Source organism: Eumetopias jubatus, unplaced genomic scaffold, assembly GCF_037043125.1.
Source record: "Eumetopias jubatus isolate StellerSeaLion01/CBP00866 unplaced genomic scaffold, mEumJub1_p1.0 scaffold_6, whole genome shotgun sequence".
NCBI lineage: Eukaryota > Metazoa > Chordata > Mammalia > Carnivora > Otariidae > Eumetopias > Eumetopias jubatus.
Window position 1 is genome coordinate 45968424 of NW_028274812.1, and position 26228 is coordinate 45994651.

A 26228-nucleotide genomic window follows, 5' to 3' on the forward strand; every position below is an offset into this window, starting at 1 on the left:
CAAAATGCAGCTGGCCCAAGTCTTATTATCCACACTGTTGGTGAGTCTGGCCCCATTTGTACCTTCTAGAATGCTATCATTAAACGGCCAAGGCCCCAAGAAGAGCTCTTCACCAGAATTTGTAGAATTCTAGAAATCCATGATTTATAGTCTCTCCTCAGTAGGCTCAAACAATAAAAACAGTGCTGCTTCAAGAAGAAAGAATTACAGGCAGAGGTGTAAAGAAAGTAAGCAGGACCGTCCCACAGCCAGGCAGTCTTCCCCGCCCCTCTCCTGGGCCTGTCAGGCTGTTGAGCGTACCTTGGCATGGGAACACTTTTAAACTACTTGGTGATTTTCATCATGCAATTCTTGAGTTTCTTGTCAGTGACGCAACTTTCTGGATGCAAACGAACTTTAGCAATGCAATAACCCTTTCCATACTTCAATCTAAGGGAGTCTTCTAAATCTAAGTATCAATGTGTCGACTGTGACATCTGGAAATGAGTAATCCCTGCTAGCATCACAACATAATACGCAGATTACTACATCATACATTGAAAAGTATGTAACCAGCCTAACGTTGTTACCTCCCACTTCATGAATTGCTAACAAATATCCCCATTTTTCTTGCACTAGCCACTAGACTCCAATAGTAAAGCCAGTATATGGCCTGTGTACTTCATCAATAAAAACATTATAGACCCACAAGTTTGGTAAGCCCATTTCCTTTACAAATTCCTTTTAAGAGTTATGAAATGCTGATTCAACTTTGCTGTGGTATAACATCTGCATGCATCAAGTGCCTATTGCTTAGTAGCTAAGTTTGTTACAAGCGAGAAAATGCAGAGGCCCTGATTTCATCAACAAATACAAACTTACAACTCTAAGGCATCTTTGTATGCAATGAATATTTCAAAGGGAAAGATTTCAATGACAGCTCTTTAACTGATTGTGGACCTATTCGATTTCTACTAAAAGAGCAGTGTATACTAATTTAAACACACACCGGGAATTTTACTATGATTATCCTGCTATTTTTTCATATTAACTGGGGAGAAGAGAGGCAATATTAATTCCATAAATAATACCAAAAAATTTTTTTGGCATGTAGAAATATACACTCAGTCGCAAACTCTCTCTGACCCTGCCTAGGACAAAGCAGATGGGCACAAATAACCTACAATACATATGTCACATACAAGCCATTGAGAGTTAACTGCATATATGTCTCCTGTTATATTTTTAAAAACAGGACCGTACTTATCTAATGGCCATAACCATTCCCAAATATAAAATGTCAAAACAAACCATGCTTATTATCAGTATGTTTATAGCTTCTAGATATTACTGAAGAGGCAAATTCTGTTCTTTCAGGAATTGTTTACTAACATTTGATGACAACACTTACCACGTTCATGCTTATGGAATATCCCTAGGGAGTTGAAACAACTAGAAGGAAATCCAGTGGTAATCTTAACACACGTCAAAAACACACGCCCAAAAATTTTGGGCGCCTGGGTGGCTCAGTTGTTTAAGCGACCGCCTTCGGCTCAGGTCATGATCGTGGAGTCCCGGGATCGAGTCCCACATCGAGTCCCAGATCAGGCTCCCTGCTCAGCAGGGAGTCTGCTTCTCCCTCTGACTCTCCCCCCTCTCGTGCTCTCTCTCTATCATTATCTCTCTCAATAAATAAAAAAAAAAATCTTAAAAAAAAATTCATAGTGTTCTTCTGAATTAAGGACTGAACAAACTACCCCATTCAAGAAATAAAAAGATGGGGGGACGGCTGGGTGGTTCAGTCGGTTGGGCTTCTGCCTTGGGCTCAGGTCATGATCCTGGGATCAAGTCCCGCATCGGGCTCCTTGCTCGGCGGGGAGCCTGCTTCTCCCTCTGCCTGCCGCTCCCCCTGCTTGTGCCCTTTCTCTCTCTCTCCCTCTCTCTGACAAATAAATAAAATCTTAACAACAACAAAAAAAGGTTAAAAAAAAGAAATAAACAGATGGCCTCAACTGTCTTTTCTTCTCTTGCCAAATTAAAATCATTCCCTTTTCTTCTTTGTGATCTCCAACAGGCTCTGCAAACGCTCATTCTGCCTCCTGCAGGTTTATACTCTTCTGGGCATCTGAAAAAGGACCTGGATTCCACACCCCCAACAGGCTGGAGCTTGCCTGGATAAGCAGAAGCAAGCCACACAAGTGGTAAAGCACTCAAAGACCTGAAGGCAGCTAAGGAGAACTTAGCGATGAGCCTAGGACTCTGCAGGAATTCGGGAATTTGAAGAGGCCCCACAGTGGAATCCTTACAAGGCCCAGAGTGGAAGCAGAGGGAGCTGTGGGAAGGGGGTCTGTAAAGAGCCAGTTTACAGAAGTCTGGGAAGCACATAAGGACTTGACGGAGCTGACAGTCCTTGGACACTAGTGAGTAGTAAAAGGGATAATAAACTACATCTGTAGGGAAATGAAATTTACGCGTCTTTAATCACATGAACTTAGAGTCATGAAGGAGAAAAGTTGAATTAAATGTGCAATGTGGGTTCACCTCGTATTTAAGGTAGGCCACTATTTGTAAAAATGACAGACAAGTCTCTTACCTTCACAGTATTTCCATTTCCACACCCCTAAAATGAGGATAAGACACCTCCTCTGTATCACTCTCCATTTCCACTAGGCCAAAATATGAAAATACTAGATTTGAAAAAAACTTAGAAGTACTAGGTGATTTTAAAATGCAAGTATTCGTGTAGCCATATGATCTATCAGGGACTTTTCCTTTCCTTCAATTGTCTAAACATATGAATTTGTAAGCAAGAATTTATTACACCTAATGGCACCTCTTTATCCCACCCATAATACTTTTTACTAGTTTGAATCTTTTCTGTAACACTTCCCCAACGACAGCTAACAAAACCACTCTTCTATACGTGACTAGAAATTGTGAAACACTAAGTGCAGACGGATCAGAACATGGGACTAAGTTTATTCACTAACAGAAAGCTTTTCTTTAAAGAACAATTATTTCAATTAAAAATATCCACTTAATGCAGTTTATTTTTTATTTTATTTTTTTATTCTGTAAAATTTTTTATTGTTATGTTAATCACCATATATTACATCATTAGTTTTTGATGCAGTGTTCCATGATTCATTGTTTGTGCATAACACCCAGTGCTCCATACAGAACATGCCCTCTTTAATACCCATCACCAGGCTAACCCAGCCCCCCACCCCCCTTCCCTCTAGAACCCTCTGTTTTTCAGAGTCCATCGTCTCTCATGGTTCATCTCCCCCTCCGATTTACTCCCCTTCATTCTTCCCCTCCTGCTATCTTCTTTTTTTTTTTCTTAACATATATTGCATTATTTGTTTCAGAAGTACAGATCCGTGACTCAACAGTCTCGCACAATTCACAGCACTCACCACAGCACATACCCTCCCCAATGTCTATCACCCAGCCACCCCATCCCTCCCACCCCACCACTCCAGCAACCCTCAGTTTGTTTCCTGAGATTAAGAATTCCTCATATCAGTGAGGTCATAGGATACATGTCTTTCTCTGATTGACTTATTTCACTCAGCATAACACCCTCCAGTTCCATCCACGTCGTTGCCAATGGCAAGATCTCATTCCTTTTGATGGCTGCATAATATTCCATTGTGTATATATACCACATCTTCTTTACCCATTCATCTGTCGATGGACATCTTGGCTCTTTCCACAGTTTGGCTATTGTGGACATTGCTGCTATAAACATCGGGGTGCACATACCCCTTCAGATCCCTACATTTGTATCTTTAGGGTAAATACCCAGTAGTGCAATTGCTGGATCATATGGTAGCTCTATTTTCAACTTTTTGAGGAAAATCCATACTGTTTTTCAGAGTGGTTGCACCAGCTTGCATTCCCACCAACAGTGTAAGGAGGGTTGAGTTTAATTTTTTTAAAAGATTTTATTTATTTGACAGAGAGCACAAGGGGGAGCAGCAGAGGAAGAGAGAGCCCCATGTGGGGGCTCAATCCCAGGACCTTGGGATCATGACCTGAGCCAAAGGCAGATGCTTAACCAACTGAGCTACCCAGGCACCCCCAGAGTTTAATTTTTAAAAGGGAATTTCCTATTAGAATTGGGCATTAGAGTTGGCAAGATAATTAGAAATTCATCCATTTCTAATTATCACTGTCAGCAAATGGACACATGGATCAGTGCCTCAGGAATCTGGGATTTTAATCTCTAGTTCCTATTCTGCCACTAATTCACCAAATGAATTGCATGGGAAAACAGTTTCTCTTTTGGGTACTCTGGGCTTATACACTTGCCTAATTCCCATGTTGGGCACTGATTCTAGGTTTAGAGAATTTTATTGTGTCATCCAAACATCTGCTGGTAATTGGGTGACCCCCAACTAGAGGAAGACAGTGTAATTCCAAGATGAGGAAACCCTCAGGCATCAGTAACAAGAACTGTCCTGTCCTCTGCTTGGACACATTCTTTCAGAAGGCTGCAGCCCACTGAACCTCATCGAATGCCTTACCCACTCCTTCAGAATAGTAAAGGCCCAGCCCCCCTCAGTAAATGAAATACCAAAATCCACTATGATGTTGAAGTTCCCTCTACCACAGGCTCCTCACCTCCTCCAAGGCCTGTCACAAACACATCTCAGGCCAATAACACTATTTCTCTTTTTTGAGGGGGTGGGGGGCTGAAAAAACGATAAGAATACTTAACTATATTTTAGACTCAAACATGCTAATGGTTAAGTAATACATCATATACACTGCAATGACAAAATGCTGGTCTTTTACTAGTTTCTTTACCCCTTTTGAAAACTTAGATTACTGATACATTAAAACCCAAGTTTAAATATTTTATCCTTTATTCCTTTCCAATCATTTGCTGCAATCATAATACTGAATGGGAATAATGTAATTTCACACAACATTTTTGTACTGCCTGTGAATCCGAGGCAGTACAAAAAAATACCAAAATAATCTACCACAAAGAACATGAAAATATGTATAAGTACTTTACTGCAGAATGCATTTTCACCTATGATCATAAATGCTTTTTCAGAGATTAAATAATCTTTAAAAAGAAGCACTGGGGAAGGTAGGTTAGGACAGTATCTGGGAAGTTAAGAACTTTATGGATGACCATCAGGTCCCCTCGAGGCAGTACTGCAAGATAATTCGACCAGCCAGACCACAGATCTCATTTGAAAACCTGTATTAGCTTATTTGTGAACTAATTTTATAAATACTAAAGTTGATACTCACACAAAATGTTAGTCACTATAATAGTCCTGACCTCATGTGGCCAACCTAGCTGACTTCCTACCAGTGTCTTCCCACACTAGTTCCCTAACCTCAGAGATGACTGTACGATCCACAGTTATTAACCTGAATGTAAAAATGTACTTTGCAGGCCACTGTCTTTATTAACCAAAAATTGATGAAACTGACACTGACATGATATACCAATAAATGGAAAATGACACTTCTCAGGCTCAAACCCTCAGGTGCTTCGTCTTTATATTTTCTCCCTACGTTGACAACTCCAGGAGAACTAGGGCAGTTTCTTATATACCTCTGTATACCTCCTCAATTACCAGCACTGTTTTGCACTTTTTGCTGTACCCACACAGAGAGGTCAATAGATGATAGAGGCATTAAATTTCATCTTTTCTCATTTTTACTAAAATACATCTAACCTACACATTTCATAAAAGGACTTGTGGGCCTATATGGTGACCTTAAAAGAAAAAAATTAACACATGATAGACAAATACTCAGATAATCCTGTAGTCTATTCTTCCAAGGGCATTACATTTTTATGATCCCATTTTGGTGGTACTGTCTGAATACTCTACCAAAGAGTGCACATATATCATTTCAGAAGTTATCATTTATTGAGAAATTTTTTAAAAAGCTGAAGAAAAGGGAGTTCCTCAAAGATTAAATTGTCAAAAATGCTGAAAAGCCTGTTTTGAAACGATTTCTAAGTGAGAACGTCCATTCTCAAATTTAATGTCTCATTAATCACGACTAACGAAAAATATTTTAAAGAACTTTATTACACGAAGATCTCTAGAAACAAGAAGTGTCATCTCCCGACCTAAAGAATTTCAGGTAAACGAGGCTCCCCTCCTGCATTTAAGCAATGGAGTTGGTTTCAACCTTCAATGGCAGCCAGCCTAAGCGGAGGCTGCTGCCTCAAATGAGTGATGAAAACGAGAAAGTTCCCGGGTCATAGACTTAGCTCAGATTCCAGCCCCGACAGATCTCGAGCCCATGTGGCATTGCTTACAGAGCTTCCCAGCCTGTGAGTCAAGCGTCCCACCACCACCACCACCAGGAGCTGCCTGCGAGTGAGGTTTACCCACAATTTCTCCGAGTGTCGGCGGAGCCAAGCGACGATGGAATCCAGCATCTGGGGGAGGCTCGGGACGTGCTTGCCTGGCTTCCGCAGCCGCACGGAGGAGCTGCCAGCGCACAGAGGGGTCCGCACACACGACCATCACCACCCCCTCCCCAACTAGCGGGGCACGCAGGGAAAGAAGGGCGCGAGGCTGTGCCACCCGACCCGTCAGGGGGGAAGCGGGAGCCCCGCGAGCGGGCCGGGAAATCGCCGCGCGGCCGGCCAGAGCCGAGGCACCGAAAGCGATCTCCGGGACCTTACGGTGCGCCGACTCTGCGCCGGGCGCTCAAGGGGCGGGAAGGGGCTCGGAGCTGCCCCGGCAAGCCCACGGCTCGGGCTCCACGCCTCGCGCGCCCTCCAGCAGCCCAGCCGCGCCGAGCCCGGGCGACCAGCCCGCGGCGCTCCGCGTCTTGCAGGGGACGTGGCTCTCCGCCTCCGCCGGCGTCCAGAGACCCGCCCGAGACCCCGGAAGAAAGCTGCGCCGCGCGGGGCCCAGAACAGCGCCCGCCGCGCGCCCCTCCGCTTACCGCTCCCCGCCGCGGCTTCGTCCTCTCGGGCGTCGTCTCCCCAGCTTCGGCCCAGGCTCCGGAGCCTCCTCTCGGACCCCTCACTCCAGGGCGCCCGGGCCCCCGGCGCCCTCAGAGCCGAGCCCTCAGCGCGCCCGCCGCGCCTTGGGTGCGGGTGGGCGCCGCGCCACGGGATGCGCCGCTGCAGCCTCGGGCGGCGCTACTGCGAGCGGGGCGGGCGGGTGGGTGAGGGGTGTGGGCGAAGGGGGGAGGAGGGCGGGACGCGGCCGGCGCTGAGGCTCTGTGGAGGGAGGAGGAAACCGCAACGTCACCAGAGCCCGGGGAGGCGAGAATGGGGAGGGGGAAACGGGGGACCCCCCCGACGCCGGACCCCGACCTCCCGCCCGCCCCGCCCTCTCCGCCGCCTCCTCCCCGGGGGCTCCCCGGTTCAGCGCTGCGTTCGGCCTTCCTCTCCACTGGGGCCCCACGCACCCTTCCCCTCCACGAACCCCTGCCTTGCCAGGCCTCTCTGGCTCCGAGTTGCTTTGGTTTCTAAGTGACCCACACTCTTCGGGTTCGACTCTGAAAGATACTTTTGGAGGCCCAGGGGGGGAGGAGCTGATGCTTCCGTACAGCCTGGGGAAGGAAATCGAGGAAAACGCTGAGAACCTCGCTCCCGAGGCTGTTGCCCACTCCCCTCCCCTTCTCCACAATAGTTACTCCTTTTCTCCTGCGTTCGATTGTACTCTCAGAGAGGAGGGAGGAAATCACCTACTTAGAAGCAGTTCTCCCCTTAACTGCACTAAGGAGATCACTAAATCCAAAAGCCCTGAATCCTGCAAACTCAACGGATTTTAATCATCAAAGGTAAAGGGGCCAGGGACAGAGCATTTGGTGTATGCGGCTTTCAAGAGGAAATTTCATTTGTCTTGCCTAGGCCCGTGTAGGGAGAAGGGTGAGGGAGGAGAAGGGAGAGGAGACCTCTGATCCCTCAAGTTTTCCAGGTAGAGGATTTGCAACCTTAGTAGTCACAACCCCTTCGGAGAGATTTCCTCCCTTTTCTTAAAGCAGCCACTGCACGCAGCCTGGTCCATCCTGACTCCAGGGAGGTGTCCTATATGACCAGGCCATCACCTGAGGCCTGACTTCACCTCCCTCCCTGTTAGCGTGTAATAAAACCTACCAGAGCTAGAGGTACAAAAGTGACAGATGTTTACCCATTCATTAGAATTGGAGATGTTTTACCAGAGAGCAGAGTTTTTCTTCGTTTTGCTTCAAAGTGCTTTGTGGAGTTCTAAAGGGCCACCTCCATGCATTTCCCTTGTCTTCAGAGGTTCTCAAGACCTTCCACATTAGGCCACATTAGGAAAAAAATGTGGGTGTCTACTTTTTTGCTTCTCTTTTTCCAAAAAAATGCATTTGAAGAGAGAATTCCTTACAAACAGGTCAACAGGAAGTGGTTTTATTAAATTTTTTAAATGTTCACTCAGGTAAACCACTGACCTGTGGAGCAGAGGAGAAAGGGCTCTCTAATTTAGAACTGGCTTTAATCTGGTTTAAATCCCTATTTTGCAATTTATTTATTTATATATTTTTAAAAGATCTTATTTATTTGACAGAGAGAGCACAAGTAGGCAGAGCAGTAGGCAGAGAGAGAGAGGGAGAAGCAGGCTCTCCGCTGAGCAGGGATCCCGATGGGGGACTCGAGGGATCATGACCTGAGCCCAAGGCAGACGCTTAACAACTGAGCCACCCAGGCGCCCCCCTATTTTGCAATTTATTACTAGAGGCCTTGGGAAACTAACTGCAGAGTCTCAGTTCCCTCATTGGTAATGTAGAGATACAGTACCTCCATTGAATGGTTAGACAATAAAAATAGCTAATATTTGAGAGTTACTACATGCCAGACACTGTGCTAAGGGATTTACATGTATTAACTCAATTATTAGGATTAATTGTGAAAGTGCCTAGCTATAGAAGGTAATCCAGAAGTGTTAATTTCCATTGATCTTCTCGAATTTGGAAGACACCTTAGAAAAAGCATCTGGTTTGATTTAACTTTTCAACAAGTAGGCATCTAGGTCAGTGATTTTCCAACCTAGAACAGTAAATCAGCAGAGGGACTTTGATAAAATACTTTTTGATAAGGGCCCCACACCAGATCAATAAATCAGAATCTCTAGGGCTAGAGTCTAAGCATTACCATTTAAAGTCTCTTCCCAGGTGATCATAATGTGCAACAGGATTTAGAACTCTTCAAAGGTGACAGTACCCATTGTCATTTGCTGCCCTTCATCCCCAGTTTTGCCTTCAGTTGATCTAGAATCTGCTTTTGGATAACATCTACATCTTGAAAAAGCCCCGTATACAAAAGGCCTCAAAGATCAGCAACTTTGACCTCTGGAGTTTTCCAGGAAGCATCTGGCACCTTAATTCCACTGAAGAGTGCTTCAGTTTGTCTGGGTGCCTACCAACTCCATCAGCTTTTCTTCATCCTTTCTGAAAAGCTCTTAGAAGGCAGTTTCCTTTGCCATTGTCCCTCTTAGAATCTGACCCCAATAATAAACTCAAGGTTTTATCCAAATAACAGAGTAAAAAGATGTTTAATTGCTTTGTTCTAATTACTGTATTTCCTCAAGTAAATCCTGTGAGCTATTATGACAGCAGTATACCCTAATGACTCTTGGATTACAATCCCCTAAAACTCTGATGTAGTCAAGTCTTTTTCATAACTACTCCGAAACACACCTTCCCAGCCTACATTCATTCTAGTTGGGGTTCATCCCTTAACATGATTCTATTAAGTTTGATTGTGCTGTCACGCCTTTTCTTTTAGCTTGTTGACATGTTGAATATCACTGATATAATTAATTGAGTAATTCTACCTTCCAATTTTATGTCTTATGCAAATTTGGTCTGTATGCCATGTCATCATTTAAGTCCTCATTCTCAGGCACTTTCCACTGCCAACTGACACTGAATTAGCACACTGTTTTTTTTTTCTTTTTTTTTTTAAAGATTTTATTTATTTATTTGACACAGAGAGAGAGTTAGCGAGAGCAGAAACAAGCAGGGGGAATGGGAGAGGGAGAAGCAGGCTTCCCGCTGAGCGGGGAGCCCGATGTAGGGCTCGATTCCAGGACCCTGGGATCATGACCTGAGCCGAAGGCAGACCCTTAACCAACTGAGCCACCCAGGTGCCCCATGAATTAGCACACTGTTGATGAATATTCTCATCAACGAAGGACTCACGTGTTACTTAGTCATATTTTCTTTTCTTGTCCCAGAGTAGCAGCTAAAATGCATGCATACTTGGCATCTTTGTGGAAATTAGAAAAAGTTACGCACCCATACCCAGGCCAAGGGATTAGGAAAAAGCAACGTCTTCCTCCCAGATACAGCTTAAACAACAAATGTGTTGTCAATGAGATGTCCTTGCTCAAAAAAAGGAAATTATTTAGTGAATTCTTGTTAACCTCTGGATTTCTTCCTTTTCTAAGTACCCAGATATTACTGTAAGAATAGATTTATTGATTTTGCTCAGGATCTGTAAAAAGCCTTTTGTCTTGGTTTCAGGAGTCTAGGTGCTGCTTTTTTGAAAATTGGAACTCTACTTGTCCATCTCTGGTCTTTTAGTGTTCATCTCTCTCTATGCTGATTTGAGATATAGGTCCTTATTTGCAAACTCTCCTTGCTGAGATGTACGTTTTGTAGATAAGAGAAGTTAAGCTTTAGAGAGCTAGGTTATTTTCTTCCAAATTCTTCACCTAAGTTTGCAATTAGCTCTTGCAAATTTCATTTTACTCTTTCAGTTGAAGGGTTATTTTTCATGATAAGGAAGAAAAAAGGAATGAGTTCTGTTTTGTCATCTATTTATCTCAAATAGAAGCATCCCTTCTATGCTCTTTTGGTCTGAACAAAACGAAAAAATATGTATGTATATATAAATAAAACAAACTCTCTCTATATATAGTTGTCCTTCTGGTTTATTCTTGGCTCTAGCCTAATGGACCCCAATTTTATAGGGCTGTTAAAAGTGCATGGTTTCTGTTCTCTTGTTTAATTCATTAAACTCAAATTTGCCCTTTAGGTTTTACTAACCAGCCAGTTGGTCCATGACTGTACAACTGCCTCCATCTTTGAAATGCTTTTTTTCTTTCTCTCCCTCGGGCCAAATAGTCTATTTGTAAAACTGCTTTACCCTACACCTAAAAGATTCATCCTTGAATCACTGAAGAGGTATGATCATTTTGGTTTGCTCAAGCCTGATTTTGCTTGAGTTGTACTTACTCAGTGATAGTCTTCAGTTTCCCTTCCATTTCTGAGCATTCAGCCCTGCTCAGACATCCATCACAGGCTTCTCCAGCCCCCCTGACTCAGACCCACAGCCTCCCTGACTTGTCTAGCACCGACTGGCCCCTCTCCGTTGCCCAGACTGTTCTGTTGCTATTGCTTCATCTCCAGATGACTCAAGCTTTCTGAACTTAGTTTTCATCATTAAAACAAAAGAAAACATTTACCTATATTATTAATCATAATTGAATTGTAACCTCTCCATTCTCAGTCACAATTTAAGGCTTTTATATATAATTCTTTTTCAGGTACATATTTCCTGGCCTTACAGTCTTCTAACAGATCAAGTATGCCAGGCACTGATGTCAGCATTACTATGCTCATTTGACTGGAAACAGGCTCAGAAGGGTGAAGTGAATTTCCCAAGGTATAAGTGGCTCAGACCACATAGGATTACGTTTTCTGATATCAAATCCAGGCTCTTTCCACTAAATCACGTGGTCTATACTAACTTCATCTCTAAAACCCCCACTTTCAGTTTGAGTGTCCTCGGGTGGAAGTTATTCTCCATTCTCAATTGACTTTTGAAATAGATGCTTTTTATATCACTCACTGATTTATTTTTTTTTAAAGATTTTATTTATTTGACAGAGACAGAGTACAAGCAGGGGGAGGGGCAGAGGGAGAAGCAGGCTCCCCACTGAGCAGGGAGCCCAATGCGGGGCTCGATCCCAGGACCCTGGGCTCATGACCTGAGCCGAAGGCAGACGCTTAATGACTGAGCCACCCAGGCGCCCCAACTCACTGATTTATTTTAAAACTACCCAAGGTGGGGTTGCCTGGGTGGCTCATTGTGTTAAGCATCCGACTCTTGATTTTGGCTCAGGTCATGATCTCAGGGCCCTGAAGGTCGTGAGATGGAGCTCTGTGTCGGGCTCCGCACTGGGCGTGGAGCCTGCTTAAGATTCTCTCTCTCCCTCTTCCTCTGCCACTTCCCTCTGTCTCCCCCTCTCGAGAAAACAAAACAAAATAAAATAAACTATCCAAGGTGTCCCATACACCTACGAAGTGACAGCACTATTCTCTGAAATTAAACAAATGATTATTGATATTTCCAACCTGAATAACTGATACTGTTTGTTCTTTTGAGTCATGAAAGGAACCGAGAGTAGTTTAAGCATATTTAATATTAATATTAATATTTTTCTTAAATGTGGCTTTTGAGAACTGTAAAGAACTATCAACATCACTGAGGAGTTAAGAAATGGATGTTCATTGGGGTGCCTGGGTGGCTCAGTCGTTGGGCATCTGCCTTCGGCTCAAGGCATGATCCCGGGGTCCTGGGATCGAGCCCCACATCTGGCTCCCTGCTCAGCGGGAAGCCTGCTTCTCCCTCTCCCACTCCCCCTGCTTGTGTTCCCTCTCTCACTGTGACTCTCTCTGTCAAATGTATAAATAAAAACATCTTAAAAAAATAAAAATTAAATAAAAATTTAAAAAAAAGATGGATGTTCATTGAGGTGTGATTTAATTAAGTGATTCCTTATAACAGGCGCTTGGATAGTACTTAATCCTCGTCTTTTTACCAAATTCTGGCTTCTTCCAGAAAAGTGCAGTTAAGGAAGAATTGCCTTAAGAAGATTCTGAGGACAAGTTCATGGCCCAGGAATCTGATTGTCCAATGTCCATGTCCTATTACGGTGTGTTATTCCAAGAAATAGCCCAACTTCTGTCTTCATGCACCCCACTCACTCACAATGCTGCTAAAAGTAGTTGAGATTAGGCCAGGTTTGTATTAGTCTGGAAGCCAAGCCTTATGGGACTTTATGCTAATGTATTTAGGAGGATAAGGAGTTGCTTTGGCAATATTCTGTAGTAGTAATCCTAATCCCATATTAGCATCACCTGGGGGGAGTACCTAAAACACAGCAATGCTTAGGCTCACTCTCAGAAATTCTGATTTAATTATTTCTGGAATGAGTTTCGGCATCCCATATATTGTTAAAGATACCAGATGGTTCCAGTGTGCAGCCATAGTTAGAACCAATGGTCCATAGTATTAGAACAATCTAGGGAGCTTTCAGAGCTTCTGGTGGCCAGCTTCTGGCGGCCTATGCCAATCAAAGCATATGACTGGGGTGTTTAAAGCCCTGCAATTCCAATATACAGAAAGTTTGGGAACCAACATTCTGTAGGAGTGTTACTAAATGGGCACTTGAACCAAATGAAGCATTAGATTTAGGTAATATGTTAATTTATCATGTTTGTACTGGTTTAATAATTATATACAATATTGTGAAGATTGCTTTTCATTTACACCAGTTCACTAATATATTTATTTCTAAGTACTATTGTTGGATATGCAGTTTGGGGAAGTAATACTTGATTTTAGTATTAAGTGAACTAGTGAAGTTGTTTCAGTAGTTAAGTTTCACTTCAAATTTCTGCTGCACAAGTATTATAAATAATAAATTCCAACGAAACATTTAACAGCTAGGCTACTCAGGACTTTTTCTTCTGCCAATGAGATCAACTGTATTAAGCAAAGAAAATCTTGGCTGTTTTGCATTGATACTGTCTTTTAGATGATCTTTTGGAGGATAGGAATAACTGCTAGTTTGCTAATGTTAAACCTAAGTATGTAACCCAGTGACATTTTTCTAAACTAGCTCCAAAGAATACAGATTGCTTTTTCTGTGTTCTGGCTTTTATGATTTTTATAAATAATTCCATTTTGGGGTGGCCGTTTTTGCTCTTCGTGGCCAAATGGAAAACACTGGTGTTTTTAAAAATGCTAAAAAGGAAAAAAAAAAGAAATGCTAAAGCAGCAAAATATAAAAACTCAACTACAGTCTAACAGAAAAACAGGGTTTCTTAGAAGCACTTCTCATCTATGCAAGAAAGAAGAAAGAAGAAACCTTGGAATAATCATATGCCAACCCTTTCATTTTCCTATGAAACTGAGGTTAGCCTAGGTGGTGATTGCCAGTTCCTCCTGCTAATTACTGGTAGAGACAGGAAGACTGGGTCCTAGCTACATGTTCTTTTTCCCACTTCTCCATGCTGCATCATTGACCAAAAAAGTCTAACTAACTTCTCCTTTTGAAGGTCTCATATTTTACATGAACTGTGGTAATTTACTTAAAAATGTAAATCTGCATTCTTTCCATTAACAAAATATCAATGCGTAAGGAGAAGTAAGCTTTATTTTTGGAGGAAATCAAATGCCTACTCAAAATGTAAATTGATGGCACCCTTCATTTAGCATTGTTAAACTCCATAGTAAATGCTACATATAATTTTCCATGTGGGCAAAGTATGCTCATCACTACATATTTAACAATTGCCACCTAACCAAGTTCCTGTCCTTGAGGTGAAATCCTCAATAAACTTTTACCTTCCTTGAGTCATTTATCCTCATTATACCTGGGATTTTTAAGGCGTTCAAAAGTTTCAACAAATTTTTACATTTTTATTGCATGAATCAATTTTCTACGTTTCCTGCTACTTGCAAAAAGGATAATACTAGGGAACCTGGGTGGCTCAGTCGGTTAAGTGACTGCCTTCAGCTCAGGTCTTGATCCCAGAGTCTTGGGATCGAGTCCCACATCGGGCTCCCTGCTCAGCCGGGAGTCTGCTTCTCCCTCTCTTTCTGCCTCTGCCCCTCCTCCCCACTTGTGCTCTCTCAAATAAATAAATAATCTTTAAATAAAAAAAAAACGGATAATGCTAGATGGCAGTGTTTCTATTCATAGTGGGCATGATACTATTACAGTGTGAAGATCAGCCACACACATGCACATATATACATATAAATGTGTGTGTTTGTGTATAATCTCACTTCATGATCAGTCATTAAGCATGTGACAACAAATAGCAACAATTATGGAGCAGACCTAGAACACACAATACAATATTCTTGGATTGTACTACAGTGAAAAAGCCACTTAAAGTGAATCTACCTGAATCAAACAAATTAATGTTGTTTGGGGAGAAATGAATGGGTCAATCCTAGAAATGGAGAGTGCTGGGTTCTAGGACTAATCTTTCACATACTAGTGTGTGGCCCCAGCAGAATTTTTTTCTCCTCCTATAAATTTGGAAAATTCAGCAATAGCATACATGATAACTAGGGCAAACCACTTAACCTCCTTGAGTCTCAGTGTCCTTAGCTGTAAGTTGAAGCAATTGGCCTTGATCGGTGGTTCTCAGTCCTGGTTATACATCAACATCACCCCGGGAAACATTAAAAAATAATGATGCCCAGCATTTACCCTCAGACAAATTGAAACAGAATTCCTGGGGGATGTGGCTTAGGCTAGTGTACTCAGAATGCGGTCTATGGACCACCAGCATCAGCATTACTTGGCATATTAGTCAGCTTGGGCTGCCACAACAAAATACCATACACTGAGTGTCTTACACAACAGAAATTTATTTCTCACAATAGTGGAGGCTAGAAAGTCCAAGATCAAGGTGCTGGCAAATTCGATTTCTGGGGGCGCTCTCTTCCTGTTTTCTCACTGTGTCCTCACATAACCTCTCCATAGGCATGCATGTGTAGAAAGAGAAGGATCTTTCTTTCTTTCTTCTTATAAGGCCACCCGTCCTACAGGATTATGACCCCACCTTTATGACCTCAAGTAACTTTACCTCCTGAAAGCCCTACTTTAACATATGAATGGGGGGCGGGGTTCCGTTCAGTCCTTACAGTTTGGGATTTTGAAAACCTTCAGACTCAAACTCGGATGTATTGAATCAGATCCTCTGGAAGTAAAGACCAAGAATCCATGTTGTAACAAATTCTATAGGTGGTTCTTATGTACAAATTTGAGGATCACTGGCCTAGGCCACTTACTGTTACACTAGGCTGCCCACTGCAATATAGTGTACATAATCTAGATAATGTACATCAAAAGGAAAGTGATAGGATAGCTCTATTTTATAGTTTTAGATACAAACACATTTGTTAATCCCTTTGATTAATCGGGTGATGTAGTACATTAAATAGGGATTCTTTTTTTTTTAGAATTGCTATTTTGAGACTACATTTGCTAGATACATGGTTCTCTTTTCTTCACAAAAATTAATTTATTTGATGGTCCATGTCTTTCCACTGTATAAGACTAAATGAGGATTTGAATAGTAGCCAGATGCTTATGAGATATTTTAAAAGAATCTTACAGGGGTGCCTGGGTGGCTCAGTCAGTTGAGCATCTGACTTCGATTCAGGTCATGATCTCAGGGTCTGGGGATCGAGCCCCACGTAAAGGCTCTGCACTCAGTGTGGAGTCTGCTTGTCCCTTTCCCTCTGCCCCTCGCCCTGCTTGTGCTCTCTCTGTCTCTGTCTCAAATAAATAAATAAAATCTTTAAAAAAAAAGGAATCTTACAAATTTAGAGTCCAGGGGTAATTCTAAAAGACAAACATAATATGATTACTTTGTAAATCTCAAAAAGGTCATTCAACCATATAAATAAAAGAAGTATTTCTAGTATTACTTAGCATTAAAACTTATGTTCTGAGTTACATAATTTCAAAATCTCTTTCAATACCAGGATATAAATCACTCTAGGATAAAAACTGTAGATGCCACTTCACCCAAATATGTAACAGTTGTATATAAATGAAATTTTAAAACATCTCAAATTACCAAAGGTCTGACCAGTGAATTTAATTATAATACTGTCAGCACAAAAGTTAGCACATAAGAGTAGAAAACACAACCCCTTGATATTTTTTCTTTTCTCTCCCAGGCACATGAAACAGTTAAAAACTCAACAATTAAAAACTTTGAACTCATCAGAGAGGAACAAGTAACTAAGGAATCAAAACTAACAATCTGGGGCACCTGGGTGGCTCAGTCGTTAAGCATCTGCCTTCAGCTCAGGTCATGATCCTGGGGTCCTGGGATCGAGCCCCACATCGGGCTCCCTGCTTGGCAGGAAGCCTGCTTCTCCCTCTCCCACTCCCCCTGCTTGTGTTCCCTCTCTCGCTATGTCTTTCTCTGTCAAATAAATAAAATCTTTAAAAAAACAAAAACAAAAAAACTAACAATCTCCTTAATAGTCCTGGGGTTTAATAGAGTTATTAAGAATAGTATCTGAGCAGTTGGCTTAATTAGAATTCTGTTCTAATGAGGCCAAGGTGGCAATATTTTCAAATATACGAACATGTTAAATATCCATAATAGTGGTCACAAAGCAATGGGAGAATTAACATCAAATCGGTACATGTACCCAAAAATCCATACTCTGGGACACCCGGGTGGCTCAGTCAGTTGAGCGTCCGCCTTCAGCTCAGGTTGTGATCCTGGGGTCCTGGGATCAAATCCCACATGGGGCTCCCTGCTCAGCGGGGAGCCTGCTTCTCCCCCTGCCTGTGCTCCCTCTCTCTCTCTGACAAAAAAAATAAAATCATTTTTTTAAAAAAAGATGTGACTTTCTTTCCATATGCAGATATAGGATAATATTCCTTCTCTGTAAACAAGTTTATAAGTAAAACATAACTTGGTGGGGAACGTTTGAAAATGATGTTGCCATATGAATTTTGCTTCTATTGGATGCCACTAAGAATGACCATGGCCTAGCAATTTAACCTAAGAGATCTTGCTTCACAAGTCAACGATATCATTTTATTTTATTTATTTTATTTTTTTTAAAGATTTTATTTATTTGACAGAGAGAGACACAGCGGGAGAGGGAACACAAGCAGGGGGAGTGGGAGAGGGAGAAGCAGGCTTCCCGCTGAGCAGGGAGCCTGATGCGGGGCTCGATCCCGGGACCCTGGGACCATGACCTGAGCCGAAGGCAGATGCTTAATGACTGAGCCACCCAGGTGCCCCAACGATATCATTTTATGAGGAAAGCAAGCTATGTCAATACTTAGAACCACAGATGAACTGAGATTAACAAATGCTTGAAGGGAAAAGGAAATATTATAGAATTCTGATTTGTAATAATCCTGCAAAACTCCCAGCTGTTTCCACTTAACCACAACACCTGTTATATATACTGTATTGAAATGAAAGATTTGTATTAGAGTTTCTGAGTGAAAGAATAGCATTGAATTTCGTATGTCCCTGATCAATCAGATGTCATTCTCTGAAAGGTAAGAAGCTTCTGAATTCTTCTAATATGAAAACATTATTTACTACATATAGGAAACAAGACATATGACTATAATAGCTGAGCTAAAATTATAAATAGGAAGAAAGATATATTTAATTTAAATTTGATCATGATGGTTGATAATGACTACTGAAATCCATAAACAATGATAACAATGGTTATTTTTTAATTACATTTTACTACTAAGAAGCTGGACAAAATACACTGTTCACTTTCAGTCAGGAAATTGCTGAAATACCATTCTAAACATAAAATGTTGTTGTTGTTGCAAGAAGCATTGTCAGAACTAGAACTACCTATATTTTCTTAGTTCAGAAATATATAAGCAAGTCTTATTTGTCAGCTTTACCAGAAACTGAAGCAGAATATGTCCATGTCTTTCTTTCCCCAATAAGCAGAATAGGTGTAATGAAGGATAAATCAGAAAATGTAAATTATTTTTGGCCTCAATCTTTGCAGGTGACTTTTGTTGCTTTGACAATGAAATGGCAAATGGTGGCTCAATTATTCTGGATCAACAATTTAAAAAGTGCCACATTCTATATACTGGGTGACTGAAGTGTCAGAATTGTACAGGGAAGCAATATTTCTCATGATACCTTCTCCTTCAGAATTGTGTTCTGCTTTTATATATCACTATAAAGTTTTCACTTTAAATTTCAGTTACTGGTTTGGTAGTCCTACGTCTCAGAAGTATAAACAAGTCTCATTGGCTATGGACCTCCAAGTACATGCTTGAGGCATGACACATGAAAGACAGTGTCTGAACAGGTCCCCAAACTTTTCTACAACCTCCTTCATTTAATGCACCCTTGATAGTCCAGTCCCATCAAGGCAAGCCCTTTGAGGAGCTGACATTCCATCTGCCTCTTCTGCTGAATGGCATCAGTGAGGAGGAACATCAGCTAGGTCTGGTCCAGAGAGCTTGGAGCCATCCAAGCAAAGGCCTCTGATAATTTATCAAGATGTCCATAAGACTTAGTATCATACCCCTCCCCATTTTTTTATGTCTCTACCCACAGTTTTTATTTTATTTTTTTATTTTATTTTTTTATGTATATATTTTTTAAAGATTTTATTTATTTATTTGAGAGAGAATGAGAGATAGAGAGCACGAGAGGGAAGAGGGTCAGAGGGAGAAGCAGACTCCCTGCCGAGCAGGTAGCCCGATGTGGGGCTCGATCCCGGGACTCCAGGATCATGACCTGAGCCGAAGGCAGTCGCTTAAACCGACTGAGCCACCCAGGCGCCCTCTACCCACAGTTTTTAAAAGGCAAAAAAACAGCTTAACAATAACCCACAACCCTCGGACCAACTAAAAAGGCAAAAAAACAATATGGGAGTTGTGGGAAAAAGAAGTTGTGAAAGAAGGATGTCATCACATCTGTAAACTTAGAGGAAGTGTTCCCTATTCAGTCTCCCGAGAAATCATAAGAATTATGGGGTGCCAGGGTGCCTGGGTGGCTCAGATGGTTAAGCGTCTGCCTTCGGCTCAGGTCATGATCCCAGGGTCCTGGGATTGAGCCCCACATCGGGCTCCTGGCTCAGCAGGGAGCCTGCTTCTCCCTCTCCCTCTGCCTCTCCCCCTGCTCCTGCTCTCTCTCTCTCTCTGTATCTCTGTGTCTCAAATGAATAAATAAAAAAAAAAATCTTTAAAAAAAAAAAGAATTATGGGGTGCCTGGTGGGGCGTCTGGGTGGCTCAGTTGGTTAAGCAACTGCCTTCAGCTCAGGTCATGATCCTGGAGTACTGGGATCGAGTCCCGCATCGGGCTACCTGCCGCTCAGCGGGGATTCTGCTTCTCCCTCTGACCCTACCTCCTCTCATGTGCTCTCTCTCTATCTCATTCTCTCTCTCTCAAATAAATAAATAAAATCTTTGAAAAAAAAAAGGAATTGTGCGGTGCCTGGGTGGCTCAGTCGTTGAGCGTCTGCCTTCGGCTCGGGTCATGATCCCAGGCTCCTGGGATCAAGCCCCGCGTCGGGCTCCCTGCTCCAGGGAAAGCCTGCTTCTCCCTCTCCCACTCCCCCTGCTTGTGTTCCTGCTCTCGCTGTCTCTCTCTGTCAAATAAATAAATAAAATCTTAAAAAAAATGAAATCGTAAGAATTGTTACAAAGTCTAATGATCTGTTTCTGACAGTTCCCCTAAGGCAGATTTTCTTCAAACTTTTTTTTAAAGCTAAAAACTAACATGGGTATATAGTTGACAGACAACAGATAATGGATAGATGAGAAAGATACAAAAATAGATACATATAAGACAGTTTCAGAAACCAATATTTACATTTTCCATTTTAGTCTATTTCATTTAAAAAGACAGATTAAATCTATGGAATCCAGAAGGATATACATCACAATGCAAAGACATTGGCCTGATATTTCTCTGTGTCTTCACTGACTTTGACACACATAAATGGATTTTCATACCTTTTGGACATGTACATACATGGATCTTAACAGACTTGGAATCATCCAGGGAAGTAGGTTCCTGGAATGCACCATTTAAAGCAGCAAATATTCCTATGGAGGTAGGGAGAGGATTCTAGGAATATTTTGGATGCTACCGATAACATTATTTTCTTAAAATTCTCAAAGTTTGAGGCACCTGGGTGGCTCAGTCTGTTGAGTGTCCAACTCTTGATTTCCACTCAGGTCATGATCACAGGGTCCTGAGATTGAGCCTTGCATTGGCTCAAGCTCAGTGCTGAGTCTGCTTGGGATTCTCTCTCTCTTCCTCTCCCACTGCCCACCCCCTGCTCATGCACTCTCTAAATAAGTAAATGAATGAATGAATAGATAAATAAATAAATAAAATCTATAAAAATCTCAAATGGTTTATTGAAGGATGAGAGAGAAGGAAAAATATTTTTTGGTTTTTAAAAAAGCCTTATATAGGGCGCCTGGGTGGCTCAGTTGGTTGAGCGACTGCCTTCGGCTCAGGTCATGATCCTGGAGTCCCGGGATCGAGTCCCGCATCGGGCTCCCTGCTCAGCGGGGAGTCTGCTTCTCCCTCTGACCCTCTTCCCTCTCGTGCTCTCTCATTCTCTCTCTCTTAAATAAATAAAATCTTAAAAATAAATAAATAAATGAAACCAGACTGGTAGGTCAACATTTTAAAAAATAAAAAAAATTAAAAAAAAATAAAAAAGTCTTATATAAGCAAGTCTCGGCTGATGCCATGTAAAATAAATAAATAAATAAATAACTTGTTTTTTTATGGTTAAAGGACAGGAGCTAGGTAGTGGCTCCCTACCCATCATCACTTGATCCTTCTGAAGAGTGAGCTAGTACTCTGAAAAGGGGAGAGAAAGAACACTGTTTGGTAGATGCCAGAGAAAACCAGAATTTGTAGACATTGGGGGGAAGCGCATTATTAAGGAATTTCTAAGGTTCACACTTCTTAATTAGCTAGACAGTTTTTGTTTGTTAGTTTTTTGAGCCATGCTTTGGAAAAATACCAAGACTTCACTAAAACCACAGCTCTGTGCGGAGTCAAAGCTAGTAATTAATGTGAGATGGTGAAAAGGGGAGACAGCAGCTTAAGGTCCAAAGATGGCTCTTTAGTAATGAATTTTGGAAGCACCAGCTATGCAGACAGGAGCCTGTGAGCAGAAACTGCAGTAGGGGCTGTAGGTGGTGAAACTTTCTATGCCCCAGACTTGTAGGAACCCTGAACCACTCAGTATAGCTACTGCAGCCAAACACAGGCAGCATGCGCGAGAGAGGCTAGCACTGGATGGGGATCCAAGTATATGCGATTCAGGGACATCTCGGCCCTGCCATCAATTCCTGTGAAAATAAGTTACTTCACCCACCTGGGTGTCAGTATCCTCATATATGAAATGAAAGGGTTGTATCATCTACAAGATTCCTTGAACTTTAGAATTTTAAGACTCAAAATTCTTGACCCATGGGACAAATGCCTTCCAGATCAGAACTGTCCAGCTGAAATATAATGCAAGCTGCATATGTAATTTTAAATGTTTAATAGCTACATTAAAATATATAAAAGGGGGGGCACCTGGCTGGCTCAGTCAGTAGAGCATGTGACTCTTGATCTTAGGGTTGTAAGTTTGAGCCCCACATTGGGTACAGATCACTTAAAATCTTTAAAAAAAAGATCACAACACTTTTGTGATGTCATCATCTATATACAATAAATAAATATGTACAAGGAAACAGGTAAAATAAGGTTTTATAGGGGCGCCTGGGTGGCTCAGTCGTTAAGCATCTGCCTTCGGCTCAGGTCATGATCCCAGGGTCCTGGGATGGAGCCCCGCATCGGGCTCCCTCCTCTGCCGGAAGCCTGTTTCTCCCTCTCCCACTCCCCCTGCTTGTGTTCCTGCTCTCACTATCTCTCTCTCTGTCAAATAAATAAATAACATCTTTTTTAAAAATAAAATAAAATAAGGTTTTATAAAATTTCTGCATGACCCAATATTTTCAAAATACTGTGTGTCAAGATGTCTTTGAAATCTCAAGTAGCTACTCTCACTTCAAGCACTTGATGGCCATACACAGCTAGTGGCTACCATCTACCAAACTGGACAGCATTGCTCTAGTGTAAAGTTCAGAAGATAAAAGCAGGAGTTACATTTCTCTTTGATGCTCTAGGCTACGGTTACAAAGCCTGGCTATTCACCAAAATTACTGGAGGAACTTAAAAATACATCTATTTCTGAACACTCCACGTTCCTCGGGCATGGGTCATATCTTAGAAAAATCTCACCAGATAAATCTGATGAGCAGCCAGTTCATATCAATCTGCAGGGAAGTGTTTGAAAATCTTTTTACTGACCGAATTAGGCCTTCATGCTGTTCAAGAGGTGAGTGAAATAAAGGAAGCGGTGGTCATGTGGTTAGTCTCCCCCCCACCTGCCCCCCTCCAGATAGTTATCAAAGGACTATCTGCTGTCTACTCAGTGGGCTGGAAGATTTCAACACTAATCCTGAGAGCATAGGGTGCTTTCAGTTATTGATGACTAACTTTTTCAAGTTAAAAGGTATTAAAGAACAATTAGCTGATGTTGCAAAACAACAAAGGCCAGATTCTACTCTGCCGGGACACAGCCAGCTGGTGACTTGGAGCTGCAGCTGTTAACTATGAATCTATTTCTGAGCCTGTTTAACATTTCTGTGTGTACTAGTTGCCCTCAATCTAGGACTGATTCTCACCTTCAGATGTCCTTAGTTGAGCGGTGACAGAGCAGTTGAAAAAACTTTTAAAGGGAAGAGTCTCATAATACTTTCATTTTACTGACATGAAAAGAATGGGTAAATGTATTAGAAGTCTCCCTTCTAGACTTCCATAATCATCTAAGCATGGACAAAGGAGCCTACTAGGGAATTTTCAAAAAACAGATATGTTGAAATTAGGTTGATTAAGCTCTAGCCAATGTTATCCCAAAGGGAAAAGAAAGGAGTCTTAAATGTAGATGAGGGTATTTGTGGCTTAACTGGAGTAGAAGGCTGAAAAGTATCAGCCACAAAACAACAGATGAGCCCAAAATGGTGACAAAGGAGAATGCAGCCTCCTTCCCCCTACAACAAAGATCAACAATTAGACAGCTATTCACAAACAAAATGAGCTCCAGCAGAGTTCTGGCATCCACTTAAGAAACTTTAGCAATACAATGGAACAAAACACCTGAAATCTCACCAGAAGGGAGTGAAGACAGCTTCGTTTTCCTGTATCATCCCATCCCTAGCCGGCACTGTTCTAGCCAAGAGGGAACTTCACAGGTAGAAAGAGTTCCCTTTGTCAGGAAAAGAATAGTGGGGTGAGCAATCAACTTACCCAGCATTTTGGGACACAAAGGTCCTGCTTTGGTTTCACCCTACCCAGACCAGCCCAGCAGAGACAGAGGCAGCTGGGAATGCAGGTGCTACCAACAGCAGCCATGCAGCAGGGACGATCACAGTTCATAGGGGCCTGATCCCCAGACTAATTCAGCAGAGTGGTCAGCACAGATGCAACAGAACCCCTGCAGATTTCACCAACTTTCACACCACAGGTATTCTCATTTGGTGATGCCAGCCACCTGGGTCCCTCTGCCCACCCCCCACCCACCGCCCCCTGTCTTACCCCCCATCAGAGACTGGAACTTCACCAGCAACCAGCCCAGGCCTCTGCAGCTGCAAGAGTGCAAGACACCAGCACAAACCCCCACAGTTGACTCCCACTGCTGTGTGCGTATTCAAAGTTAGCCGCTCTGTGCACTTGCACCCAGTGGCCTGACAACTGTCCCTGACCTCAACTGCAGTGTGCATACCCAGGGAGAGACTGTGGAGCCACAGGAGGATAAATTGACAGCCAGGGTCTCCCCACCTGCTTGTGGGCCCAGATCAGGCCCTGTCCTTTGTCCTAGCCTGCACCACTGTGTTTACCTGCCACTAGTCCCTACAGCTATACACCTGTATGCCCCTGCATGCACAAGCCTACGGGGCAATTGTGCAGCCATGGAAGAACATGCCAATAGCCAGGGCCCCTGCAGATGCCCCAGCCAATGTTGCCTGTTCCTCCTCCCCACACCCCACCACCACTATGTATAGTGCAACCAGTTCCTGCCATTACACAGGCACCTGCAGCTGGCCCCAGTAGCACAGTACGTGCATATCACCAGCTCCAGCTGCCGCTGTTGCCTGCCCTGCTCCCTAGCCATTGGATCTGGAGGCCACTGAGAACCCCAACAGCCCTTGCAGCCACTATGGACCCCCACTGTGCTCACCAGGTACCACACAGTTGTCAATGCTATTCACCTCAGTAGCCTGAGCCAAAAAGATATCATGTCCTTCCCATCCCCAGCCTGGTGCTGCCACATGCCTTCACAGTCGGTGCCCAGTACCCCAGACCTGGGGTCATAGTATGCTCTAGTGTGTCCCACCCATAGGTAAAAGTCTTCATTAATGAAGTCAATCCATAAAATCTGGAAGAGGTGACTTTTTTCAAATGCACAGACACCTACACAAGGCTGCAGAGATCACAAAGAATCAGGGAAACATGACTCTACCAAAGGAATACAGTAAAACCCTTAGTGGGGCGCCTGGGTGGCTCAGTCGTTAAGTGGTCTGCCTTTGGCTCAGGTCATGATCCCAGGGTCCTGGGATCAAGCCCCGCATCACATCGGGTTCCCTGCTCAGCGGGAAGCCTGCTACTCCCTCTCCCACTCCCCCTGCTTATGTTCCCTCTACACTGTCTCTCTCTCTCTGTCAAAAAAAAAAAATATTAAAAAAACAAAACAAAACAAAAAACCTTAGTAACTGGCCCCAAAGAATTTCCCAACAAAGAATTTAAAATAATTGTCCTAAGGATGCTCAGAGAGCTACAAGAGAACACCAACAGAAAATTTAACAATATCAGGAGACAATACAAGAATAAAATGAGAAGTTCAAAAAAGATATAGAAAACATTAAAAACAAAAACAAAAACCCAAATTTTGGAGCTGAAGAATACATGACTGAGCTGAAGAACTGAACAGAGAGCTTTAACAGCAGAGTTAATCCAGAAGAGAGAATCAATGATCTAGAAAACAGATCAATCAAATGATTTAATCAGAGAATAAAAAAAGAAAGAAAGGAATGAAGAAATCCTATGGGCCTTATAGAGCACCATTCTAAGAAACAATGTTTGCATCACTGGAGTCCCAGAAGAAGAAAGGAAGCAAGGGGTAGAAAGTTTATTTAAAGGAATAATGGCTGAGAACATCCCAAACCTGGAAAGAGATTTGCACATCTAAGTTCATGAAGCTAATAGGTCACCCCAAAAATTTAAATCCAAACAGTCTTCTCCAAGGCACATTATAATAAAACTGTTCAGGGGTGCCTGGGTGGCTCTCAGTTAAACGTCTGACTCTTGTCTCAGCTCAGGTCTTGATCTCAGGGTCGTGAGTTCAAGCCCTGTGTTGGGC

The 26228-nt window shown here is 42.5% G+C and overlaps 1 protein-coding gene across 1 annotated transcript in view; it reads right to left on the reverse strand.

The window, feature by feature from the left end:
• Positions 1-7098, reverse strand: part of DSE (dermatan sulfate epimerase) — a 77613-nt gene extending 70515 nt beyond the window's left edge. The window contains exon 1 of the mRNA XM_028117072.2: positions 6922-7098. The gene's annotated coding sequence lies outside the window, so the exon portion shown is untranslated. The remainder of the gene's footprint in view (positions 1-6921) is intronic.
• Positions 7099-26228: the final 19130 nt, after the last annotated feature.